Below are 12,092 nucleotides of genomic sequence, written 5' to 3'. Positions count from 1 at the left end.
GTGCTTCATTCCTTCATGTCATGAAGGTGACTACTAGCAGGATATTCAACCACATGAAGCATTACAGTCAAATCAGATCCTCACCTCATAGGGTGTCCAGATATGCAGACTGCCAACTAGATAACAAGTTGGAGTAGCAATCCTGGCCACTTTTTTCATCTTAAATGTAAGGCAACAAGATCAATTATAACTCAAATTATTATTGCTCTAGCTCATGTGAACTAGTTTATCATAAAGAGAGAATCAAATCTAGGACTTTGCAGAATACAATTCTACACCATTACACCTGTTGACAGGGCCCTCAACTGTGTCCTACCCATCTCCTGCACCTCTGCCCATACCTTCCTCTCCCTCCCAGAAGAATAATAGGGTCCCCTTTGTCCTCACTTTTCACCCCACCAGTCTCCTCATTCAAAGGATCATCCTCCGCGATTTCCGCCAACTCCAGCATGATGCCACCAACAAACACATCTTCCCTTCACACCCCCTGTTGGCATTCCGTAGGGGCCATTCCCTTCGGGACACCCTGGTCCACTCCTCCAATGCCCCCACCATCTCAACCCCCTCCCACAGCACCTTCCCATGCAATCACAGAAGGTGCAACAACTGCCCCTTTACCTCCCCCGTCCTCACCGTCCAAGGGCCCAAACACTCCTGTTCTTCCCTCAATTTGGAGAGCATTCGCTGCTCTCAATACGGTCTCCTCTACATTGGAGAGACCAAGCACAGACTGGGTGACCGCTTTGCGGAACACCTTCGGTCTGTCTGCAAGTGTGACCCAGACCTTCCTGTTGCTTGCCATTTCAACACACCATCCTGCTCTCATGCCCACCTGTCCATCCTTGGCCTGCTGCAATGTTCCAGTGAAGCTCAACGCAAACTGGAGGAACAGCACCTCATCTTCCGACCAGGCACTTTACAGCCTTCCGGACTTAACATTGAGTTCAACAATTTCAGACCATGTACGCTCTCCTCCATCCTCACCCCTTTTTTAATCCTCTTTTTTGAATATTCATTTTTATTTTTTCCACTTATTTTTGTTATTATTATTTTTTAAATTTATTTTCATTTTTATTCATTGTTTTATCCCCACCTTTTAGCCTATTTTCGATCTTTTTTCCCACCACTGTCCCCTCCCCCCACCCCACCACCACTAGTGCCATCTGTCACTTGCTCATGTTGTTCTTTCCAGGGTGCTTACCCTTGTTCGGCTATTATCACATTCTGCTTTCTATCCTTAATGTCACCATTAGCACCTCCTTTAGCCAGTACCACCACCATCAACACCCCTTTGACCTTTTGTTTATGACATCTTTGGCCATCTCTCCTTTGCCTCCACCTATTGCTGGCCTTCTATCCAGCTTCACCTGCTCCACCCCCCTTAAACAGTATAAATTTCACCACATTTTTACTTCTCTTAGCTCAGAAGAAGAGTCATACAGACTCGAAACGTTAACTCTGTCTTTCTCTCCACAAATGCTGAGTTTTTCCAGCATTTTTTGTTTTTGTTTCAGATTTCCAGCATCCACAGTATTTTGCCTTTAACTTTGTAGAGTAGCATGGTTTAGTAACTCATTCAACAAACAGGAGAGCCTGCAAATATTTCAACTTACAAATCTAGTCATTCCCACTGCAACAGGGAGTAAAATTCCACCTCTTACTCATCAAACTTAGGGATTTTAGGGGGAGGCAAAGGCGTAGTGGCATTGTCACTGGACTAGTAATCCAGAGACCCAGGGTAATGCTCTGGGGACCTGGGTTCGAATCCCGCCACAGCAGATGGTGGAATTTGAATTCAATGAAAAGTCTGGAATTAAAATCCAATAATGACTATGAAACCATTGTCGATTGTTGTAAAAACCCATCTGATTCACTCCAGACCCACAGCAATGTGGTTGACTTATAAGTGCCCTCTGAAATGGCCTAGCCATTTGTAACAAAACTGCTACAAAGTCACAAAAAAGGAATGAAACCGGACGGACCACCCGGCATCGACATAGGCACCGGAAACGACAATGCAGCCCTGTTGACCCTGCAAAGTTCTCCTTACTAACATCTGGGGGCTAGTGCCAAAATTGGGAGAGCTGTCTCTCAGACTAGTCAAGCGACAGCCTGACATAGTCATCCACACGGAATCATACCTTGCAGATAAGGTCCCAAACTGTATCACCATCCCTGGATATGTCCAGCCCCACTGGCCCAGCAGAGGTGGCGGCACAGTAGTATACAATTGGGATGCGGTTGCCCTGGGAGTCCTCAACATCGACTCCCAACAACGGAGTTCATTGTGGGATTAAGAAAAACATTGTGCTGCAACCTGAATATAAACACAACTCAGAACTCATTGCCACAATCTGCTTCTCAGTAAGTACAATAAGATTGCTGAATTTATTCGCCAATGTTGGCTGACACTGTTGACTTTGCAGTAGTGACATTTACGCCATATAATCCAGAAAGTGTATCAGAGGGTTTTCATTGCAGTGAACATTCAGAACCTTGTTCTGTTCTTGTTCATAAATTTAGTTAGAGTTTAATTCAACCTTCATAAAACTGAAGGATAGTGAAATTCAACATATATGAAATTGTATGGCTGTGAAATATCCAGAAAGACGAATTCAGAATCAATGTTATTGCAAGCCTTTGAAAGTGCAGACAATAATAGCCCAAAACTTCCAGTCTTTGGATCGGAGATGGGATGTACATTTGAAATGCGCGTTAGGACCCTGCAGCAGTCCTGATGCCAGACAAATGTGGAAATTGCTGAAGAAGTTAGAACTTTCGATAGGCTGATTCCTTGCTGCATCGGGATCCTTCTTGAATATCTCCGATCCTGAGCTTAGGGTGGAGACTTGGGCTAGATATGCAGGACTGGCACCGGTGCGGGGAAAAGTGGGGGCTGTTCAGTAGGGACGGTCAAAACCTGAACCGTGCAGGGACCTGAGTTCTTGCAAACCGCATAATGAGGGAAGTAGAGAGGATTTTAAACTAAATAGTGAGGGCAAGGGATCAAATGTAGAAAGATTGGTATACGAAGGAGTAGAGACAAGGTAAAAGAGGAAAACAATAGTATGGGAAATGAGGGTTGGAGAATGGCAGGAAGAGGCAGAGAGTAAAAAACCTAAAAATGCACCAAGAATCAAGACTAGCTGTTACAATGATAACAAAGACAAAACTAAAGGCTCTATATCTGAATGCATATGACATTCATAAAGTAAATGAATTGATAACATGTTGAAGTAAATAAATCTGATCTGATAGACATGGCAGGATGACAAGGATTGGGTCCTGAGTATTGAGCGGTATATGACCTTCAAGAAGAATAGGAAGCTAGGCAAAGGTGGAGGGGTAGCACTGTTAATCAAGGATGGCATTTGTGCAATAGATAGAGATGATCTTGGTTCAGGAGATCCAGATGTAGAATGTTTGGGTGGAGATGAGGAATAATAGGAAAGAAGTTGCTAGTGGGATCGGTCTACAGGCCCCCTAGCAGTAACCACAAGTAGGACAAAGTATACACGAAGAAATATTGGATGCTTGTGATAAAGGGACTGCAATAATAGTGGGTGACCTTAATCTACATATAAACTGGAAAACTCAGATTGGCAGTAGTAGCCTGGATGTGTAGTTCATAGAATGCTTTCGAGAGCAGCATGTCTAGAACCAACCAGAGAGCAGATTATATTAGACTTGGTATTGTGTAATGTGACAGGATTAATGAATGAACTCAGGGTGAAGGCACCCCTAGGTAGCAGTGACCACAATAGGATGAATTTTACATCCAGTATGAAAGGGAGAAGAGTAGGTCTAAGACTAGTATTTTAAACTTAAATAAGGGCAACTATGTGGGCATGAAGGCTGAGCTAGCTGAAGTCAACTGGGACACTAGGCTAAGGAATAGATCAATAGAGAAGCAGTGGCAGACATTTAAGGGGATAGCTCAGAATACTCCAAATAAGTATATTCCTACTATAAAGAAAAATTCCAAGGGGAGGACCCAACATCTTGGTTGACAAAAGTTAAGGAAAGCATATAACTGCAAAGATGAGTGACAGGTCAGATGATTGGTCAGAATATAAGGAATGGCAGAGAATGACTAAAAGATTAATCAGGAGAAAGAAATTAGAATGAGGAAGCTAGCTGGAAATGTAAAAACGGATAGTAAAATTTCTACAGGTATTTAAACAGGAAAAGAGTAGGTAAAGTGAGTGTTGGTCCGCTAGAGAGTGACAGTGGGTAGTTAATAGTAGATAATAAGGAAATAGTAGATAATAAGGAAATGGCAGATGAAATGAATGAATATTTTGCTTCTGTCTTCACTATAGAGGATATTAAAAAAATTCCAGTAATCGATGTGAATCAGAAGTTGGAGAGGAGCTTGGTGAAATTGCAATCACCAGGGAAGCAGTACTGAGCAAGCTGATGGAGCTGCGGGCTGACAAGTCTCCGGGTCCTGATAGACTTCATCCTAGGAACTTAAAAGAGGTGGTTAATGAGGTAGTAGACGCATGCATAAATGGATCTTTGTCTGATTGGCAGGGTATGACTTGCGAAGTCCTGGGGTCCCCAATCTTTTACAAGTTATATCAATGACTTAGATGAGGGGAACGAAGGCACGATAGCTTAATTTGCAGACAACACAAAGATAGATAGGAAAGTATTTTGTGAAGAAGACATAAGAAGTTTGCAGATAGATATAGATAAGTTGAATAAGTGGGCAAAAATCTGGTAAATAGTATAATGTGGGAGAAACTGAAGTTCTTCACTTTGGCATGAAGAACAAAACAGCATATTGCTTAAACAGAGAACAACTACAGAATTCCGAGGTGCAGGGGGATCTAGGTGTTCTCGTGCATAAGTCACAAAGTTAGTATGCAATACAGCATGTAGTCAAGAAGGCTAATGGAATACTATCCTTTATTACGAGAGGAATTAAACATTAAAGGAAGGATGTTATGCTCCAGTAATACATGGCATCGCTGAGATTGCATCTCGAATAGTGTGTGCAGTTTTGGTGGTCTTATTTGAGGAAGGATGTAAATGTTGGATATGGCTCAGAGGTTTACTAGACTGATACCTGGATTGAGTAGGTTGTCTTGAGGAGAGGTTGGACTTGTTTCCACTGGAGTTAAGAACAGTGAGGGATGACTTGATTGAAGTATGTAAGATCTTGCATGGTCTTGACAAAGTGGATGTGGAAATGATGTTTCCTCTTGTGGGTGAGTCCACATCAAGGGGGCACTGTTTTAAAATTAGGGGTTGCCCTTCAGATCAGAGATGAGGAGAAATTTTTTCTGAGGGTTGTGTGACTTTGGAACTCTCTGCCTCAGAAGGCAGTGGAAGCAGGGTCACTGAATATTTTTAAGACAGAGGCAGATAGATTCTTGTTAAGTGAATCAAAGGTTATTGGGGGTAAACAGGAATGTAGAACTCTAAACACAAATAGATCAACCATGATTTTAATGAATGGCGGAGCAGGCTTGGTGGGGGGGGTCGAATGGCCTACTTCTGCTCCTATTTTGTATGTTCATATGCGAAGAAACTGAGCTTAAACCTCCTAAATTTAAATCCATAACAATACTCAGTTTTCGGGTTGTTTTGATTGGTTATTTTAAAGGGCGAGTTATCTGGTGGGTGTGCCTGGCACACGGAGATACATGGGGCCTGCAGAAGACTGGAGTGCATGACATGTGCAATTGCCAACATTTGGTAGGAGTGACCATGGGGTGCGAGAGAATGAACAGTAGATGGTAAGGAGAGCCCAAAGTTACCCTGGCTGGAGAGACTGTTTCCATCAGGGATGGGTTGGGGATGGTTGGAATGAGCCGAGGATGGCATGAGAAGACATGGAAGAGGAGGGGTAGATGAGATGATGGAATTGGAAGTGTGGCAAAACGATGGGGCCAATTACTTAATACAAATTATTTGAAAGCTATTCTTGGTGCTAAAAATAAAGATTTAATAGATTTGAATGAAAATGTTTTAGAAAAGCTGTCAGATGAATTAAAAAATTAAATCGGTGTTGATTCCATAGACAAAGATGATAAGTCTATACCCTCCAGAAGTTCTACAGTCTAATTCCCATCACCATGCCACCACACAAAACCCAAGACTCAAGGAAGGAACAGCTGTAATGTTGCTATGAACCTTGAATCCTAAACAAGGACCTTGTCATGGAACAAGATTGGTACTTATTCCTAGCCTTATTTTTACACATGGATAACTTTATGTAGCTTTTCTGGAGTGTGAAGTTTTGATTCCATTAAAAGTCTTTATTGTAACCTGGATAGATGTACCATAGATCAAAAGGCACTCTACAGTTTGACACCAGAATTGATTACAAAATGCTGATGACATCATCATGCAAGAAGGAAAGCTATGATTTCAGGGGGAAGTTATTGTACCAATATAGTAGTATAAGATGTCTAAAGTATATTTAAGGTATACTAAGTAGTATGAGGTACAAGATTTGCATCATAGTTCATTTTAATTCTATTGATATACCAATATTTATAGTACCACCACTAAACAGGTTCAAGTTTTATAACTCAAGTAAGGCAGGATCACCAATCTCATACAATCATCTCTTGTCCATTAATCAAAGCATAACCCAACTCTACTAAATTAATTCATGTTTTGTTTTCAACCTTTTCCAATCTCTTTCTGCTCTATCCTAATACTTTCCGGCTGCTATTTTCTTATTTCTCTTAGTACTCAAACAGAAACTCTGAAATGAAAAATGCCATGAAAACTATATTGCAGCACTGTTACAAATCCGATTACTTTCCTAAAGTGAGTAGAGTGGTTCTCAAACTGTGGATCGCAGCCCCCAGTGGGGTTGCTGGCTCCTTGGCAGTAATGGCAGCTGTGGTACTCGGGCTAAGCTTTGACAGCTGCAAGGCCTCTTTAAACATTGGTATCTTTCTGCCCTTAGGCATGGTTTAATCATCTGTCTGAGGCCTGATTTCTGCTATATCCACTGCCTGTGAAGAGGTGTGCCTTTGCTTTTTTCCCCAGGGCAAATCCAGCATTTTTAAGCCCATCCTCCCCCCGTCAGTCACTCACACCACCCCACTCATTCAAAAACTCTCTAATGCTCACACCCCACCCCCAGCTTTTCACTCTGAGATTGCACTAAGTCTGAGGCATTAAAATGAGGTCACATCATGAAAAAGTTTGGGAAGTACTGGTCTTTTGGCATAGATTTCCTACCTGTACTGATTACATCTGTATACCTTTCTCTACTTGTATCATCACCTATCGTCCTATTTTCTCTCCCATTTTTCCATTCTGTCCATGGCACAGAAATGGTGTTAATTTGTCAATTGCCTTGCAATGTTTTCTCACATGTACAAACAAGGCAAAGACTGTCCACAGTGTACAGAATACCCTTAACAGTTTGTGATTTCCTGTAACCTGCTGTATGGGTACAGTTGAAAACCAAATCAATCTATGATCATACTTCAGGTGCTTAAAATCTGCATTCAACAAAAATCCACGTTTGATCTGCTCTTATAGCCACAATATTCATATGCTCTGCCTGCCCACCCCACCCCTCCCCTAGGATGTTGATAGTGGAGGTTCAGCAAAGGTAATGCCATTGAATGTCAAGGCCAGATGGTTAGATTCTCTCTTGTTGAAGATGTACATTGCCTGGTACTTATGTACCTGAATGTTACTTGCCACTTATCAGCCCAAGCTCCATATGGTCCTGCTGCATATGGACACGGACAACTCCAGTATTCTGAGCTGCAGCAAATGGTATTGAATATTGTGCAATCATCAGCGAACATCCTCCACTTCTGACCTTATGATGGAGGGAAGGTCATTGATGAAGCAGCTAAAGATGGTTTGACCTAGGCCACTATCCTGAGGAACTCCTGTAGTGATGTCCTGAGGATGAAGTGAGTGGCTTCCAACACCACAACAATGTTCCTTTGTGCTAGGTATGACTCCAACCAGTGCAGAGTTTTCCTCCTGATTTCCATTGACTTCAATTTTGCTACGGCTCCTCAATGTCCACACCCAGTCAAATTCTGCCTTTATGTTCAAGGCAGTCATTTTCACTCACCTCTTGCGTTCACAGCTCTTTTGTTAATGTTTGGACCAAGGCTGCAATAAGGTCAGGAACCAAATGCTCAAGGCGAACCCAAACTGAGCATCAGTGAGGAAGTTATAGCTGTCCAAGCACTGCTTGACCGCACTGTCAACAACATATTCCATCACTTTGCTGATGATCAAGAGTAGATATAGACTGTTGGGGCAGTAACTGGCCAGATTGGATTTGTCTTGCTTTTTGTGGACAGGACATATCTGGGCAATTTTCCACTTTGTCAGGTCAATGCCAGTGTTGTAGCTGTACTGGAACAGCTTGACTAGGGCGATGGTTAGTTCAGGAGCACAAGTCTTCAGTACTCCTGCAAGGATATTGTCAAGGCCCATTTTCACTATTAAATGCCTTCAGTCATTCCTTGATACCGCGTAGAGGGAATTGAATTGGCTGAAAACTGGCATCTGTGATGCTGGGGACTCAAGAGGAGGTCGTGATGGATCAGCAACTTGGCACGTCTGGCTTAATAGACACCATGCTCAACATATTCAGCTGAACCAGAGGAGCAAAGTAAAAATCATAATGAAGTGCATTGCCAAAACATTAAAATACATGTCAGAGGAAGTCATGGTCAAGTTGTACAATGCTCTGTTCAGACCATTAGTAGGAGAGACTAGGACCCGAGGGCACAGCCTCAGAGTAAAGGGAAGACCTTTTAGAACAGAGATGAGGAGAACCTTCTTTAGCCAGAGAGTTGTGAATCTATGAAATTCATTGCCACAAAAGGCTGTGGAGGCCAGGTCATTGAGTGTATTTAAGACCAAGATAGATAGGTTCTTGATTGGTCATGGCTGATAAGTTTCTCAACCCCATTCTCCAGCCTTCTCCCCGTAACCTTTGATCCCCATACCAATCAAGAACCTATCTATCTCGGTCTTAAATACACTCAATGACCTGGCCTCCACAGCCTTCTGTGGCAATGAATTCCAGATTCACAACTCTCTGGCTAAAGAAGTTTCTCCTCATCTCTGTTCTAAAAGGTCTTCCCTTTACTCTGAGGCCGTGCCCTCGGGTCCTAGTCTCTCCTACTAATGGAAACATCTTCCCCACGTCCACTCTGTCCAGGCCTTTCAGTATTCTGTAAGTTTCAATCAGATCCCCCCTCATCCTTCTAAACTCCATCGAGTATAGACCCAGAGTCCTCAAACGTTCCTCATATGTTAAGCCTTTCAATCCTGGGATCATTCTTGTGAACCTCCTCTGGACCCTCTCCAGGGCCAGCACATCCTTCCTGAGATACGGGGCCCAAAATTGCTCACAATATTCTAAATGTGGTCTGACCAGAGCCTTATAAGGCCTCAGCAGCACATCCCTGCTTTTATATTCTAGTCCTCTCGAAATAAATGCCAACATTGCATTTGCCTTCCTATCTACCGACTCAACCTGCAAGTTAATCCTGGACTAGGACTCCCAAGACCCTTTGCACACCAGACTTCTGAATTCTCTCCCCATTTAGAAAATAGTCTATGCCTCTATTCTTCCTACCAAAGTGCATGACCTCACACTTCCCCACCTCGTATTCCATCTGCCACTTCTTTGCCCATTCTCCTAACCTGTCCAAATCCTTCTGCAGCCTCCCCACCTCCTCAATACTACCTGTCCCTCCACCTATCTTTGTATCATCTGCAAACTTAGCCAGGATGCCCTCAGCTCCTTCATCTAGATCATTAATGTATAAAGTGAAAAGTTGTGGTCCCAACACTGACCCCTGCGGAACTCCACTAGTCACCGGCTGCCATCCTGAGAAGGACCCCTTATCCCCACCCTCTGCCTCCTGCCAGACAGCCAATCTTCTATCCATGCTAGTACCTTGCCTCTAACACCATGGGCTCTTATCTTACTGAGCAGCCTCGTAAGCGGCACCTTGTCAAAGGCCTTCTGGAAGTCCAAGTAGATAACATCCATTGGCTCTCCTTTGTCTAACCTACTCGTTACCTCTTCAAAGAATTCTAACAGATTTGTCAGGCATGACCTCCCCTTGATGAAACCATGCTGACTTTGCCCTATTTTACCATGCACTTCCAAGTATTCTGAAATCTCATCCTTAATAATGGACTCTAAAATCTTACCAACGACTGAGGTCAGGTTAATTAGCCTGTAATCTCCCATCTTTTGCCTCACTCCCTTCTTAAACAGGGGGGTTACGTGGAGACAATGAAGAACTGGAAGCATAAAGAGCAGCCATACGGCAGATTCCTTGTATTAGGAGACTGATTCATGAGGAAAGGCTGGCGTGATTTAGGTTTAACAGCCCAGAACAATATAGCTTGAGAATTTATGTTATAAAGATTTACAAGGTGGTAAACAGAATGGAAAACGGTAATCAGATTATTACTTTAATTTGAACACTGGGTGTAGCACAAGAGGACACAGATTAAAACCAGTGAAAGGACTGTTTGAGATCTTTCTTCAAGTATTAATCATTCTCATTAATCATGAAGCGGATATTTAGGCAGAGTGGTGAGAAAAAAAAACACGGAATTGTTTAAAAAGCAACTCAGTTCAGCAATGGGGACGACGGGAGGAGGTGTTGAGTTGTTTGGATTGGATGTATTAACATGATAAAAGAACCTTCCTCATCCCTAAGTATCATATGACCTAGACAATGTATGAAAAATGACAATAATGGCATATGACATTCAATACAGAAATAAGCACAAGATCTTTGATATTGGAAGAAAACTGGGGACATACTGAATGAGTGAGTGAGGTAAGAGGCTGAAAACACATCTGACAGTGACCACGTTCAGTCACTGCACAGCAGCAAACGAACAAAGCAGAATGTGAAGCTACAAATTAATAGACTGTAGGTCTGAGGCACCCATACGAAAGCTGTTCAGAGTTCTGGTCAGGCCACACCTTTAATACTGCTTCAGCTTTGTTTATCTCAAACAAGGGAAACATTCAGGCCCTTGAAGAGTTATAGAGGTTGATACCTATCTCAGAGGATTGGGCAATTAGTGGAAACTAAAACTCTTCATCTTTGAAATAAAATGAATAAGCGGGCATCTTAGAGATATTAAGGTTAATTAGTAGAAAAAATCATGAGTATTAATTCAAATCAAACCACCACTGAGGCAAAAAGAATATGGGGCTGAACTGCTAAAGGCAAGTTCACACTAATGTCAAAAGCACATATTCACACAGTGATCAAGTTTAAGCAAAATCTATGGAATAATTCAAGAGACATCTACGCAGTGATTGGGGGTTTTTAGATTTCAATAGAAAGATGAGTTAAATAGGATGAATAGCCTCCTTCATTGTCTGAAATGGGGTGGAGGGGTGTAGAGGGAAGGGACGAGAAGCTGCTGGGTAGGTGCGTGAGGGGAGGAGGGGCTGCTTTCCATGTGTGGTGAGGCGGGGTGTGTGTGCATGTGCGTTGTGTGTTGGTGGAGCGAGGCTTCACTGAGTCTTCTATAACCAGGGAATGTGGAGAGCCTGGCTGAAAGCTACACAAGTACACAAAATAACACTTTTACAAAGTGCTTCAAAAAAACAGATTTTCATATTTATATGTAGTATTATATGTTGATCTATATATACTACAAACTTTCATAATTATATACTGAATATTAATATGCTGCTTTACTGCTCTGATGTTTTTACTGGCGCCTGAGGTCACATGAATTTTCACGTGTAAAAATGGGAATAAAGTTGGAAAATAGTTTAGGAAGCATGGAGTTAAATGAAATCATTCATGAGGTTATAGGTTTAATAAAATTATACAAAGGTTTATTAAACTGTTAAATTAGAGAAACAAATAACACTATACTGTCAGATTAGTGTTGGGGAGTTGGGGACAGGAAGCTCAATTTTAACAAGTCAGTAGATTAAGTGTGATCTGATGATACAAAATAGTCCTTCACTGTTGAGCACACACCTAATTTGCATGAGACACAATCAAACTAAACAGCTTCGTAGCTACATACGAAAAGGTCACACTGCTCTAGGCTTCGAGATTTTTTTTTCTTAATGAGGCAACACT

The 12,092-nt window shown here is 42.2% G+C and overlaps 1 protein-coding gene across 6 annotated transcripts in view; it reads right to left on the bottom strand.

Moving 5' to 3' along the window:
• tyw1 (tRNA-yW synthesizing protein 1 homolog (S. cerevisiae)) overlaps positions 1 to 12,092 on the bottom strand; it is a 163,618-nt gene that overhangs the window by 120,397 nt on the left and 31,129 nt on the right. The window lies entirely within an intron of this gene.

The sequence above is a fragment of the Cetorhinus maximus genome, chromosome 9 (genome assembly GCF_964194155.1).
Source record: "Cetorhinus maximus chromosome 9, sCetMax3.hap1.1, whole genome shotgun sequence".
Lineage (NCBI taxonomy): Eukaryota > Metazoa > Chordata > Chondrichthyes > Lamniformes > Cetorhinidae > Cetorhinus > Cetorhinus maximus.
Note: the sequence above shows the minus strand (reverse complement) of the source record. Positions and strands in the feature narration are given on the sequence as shown.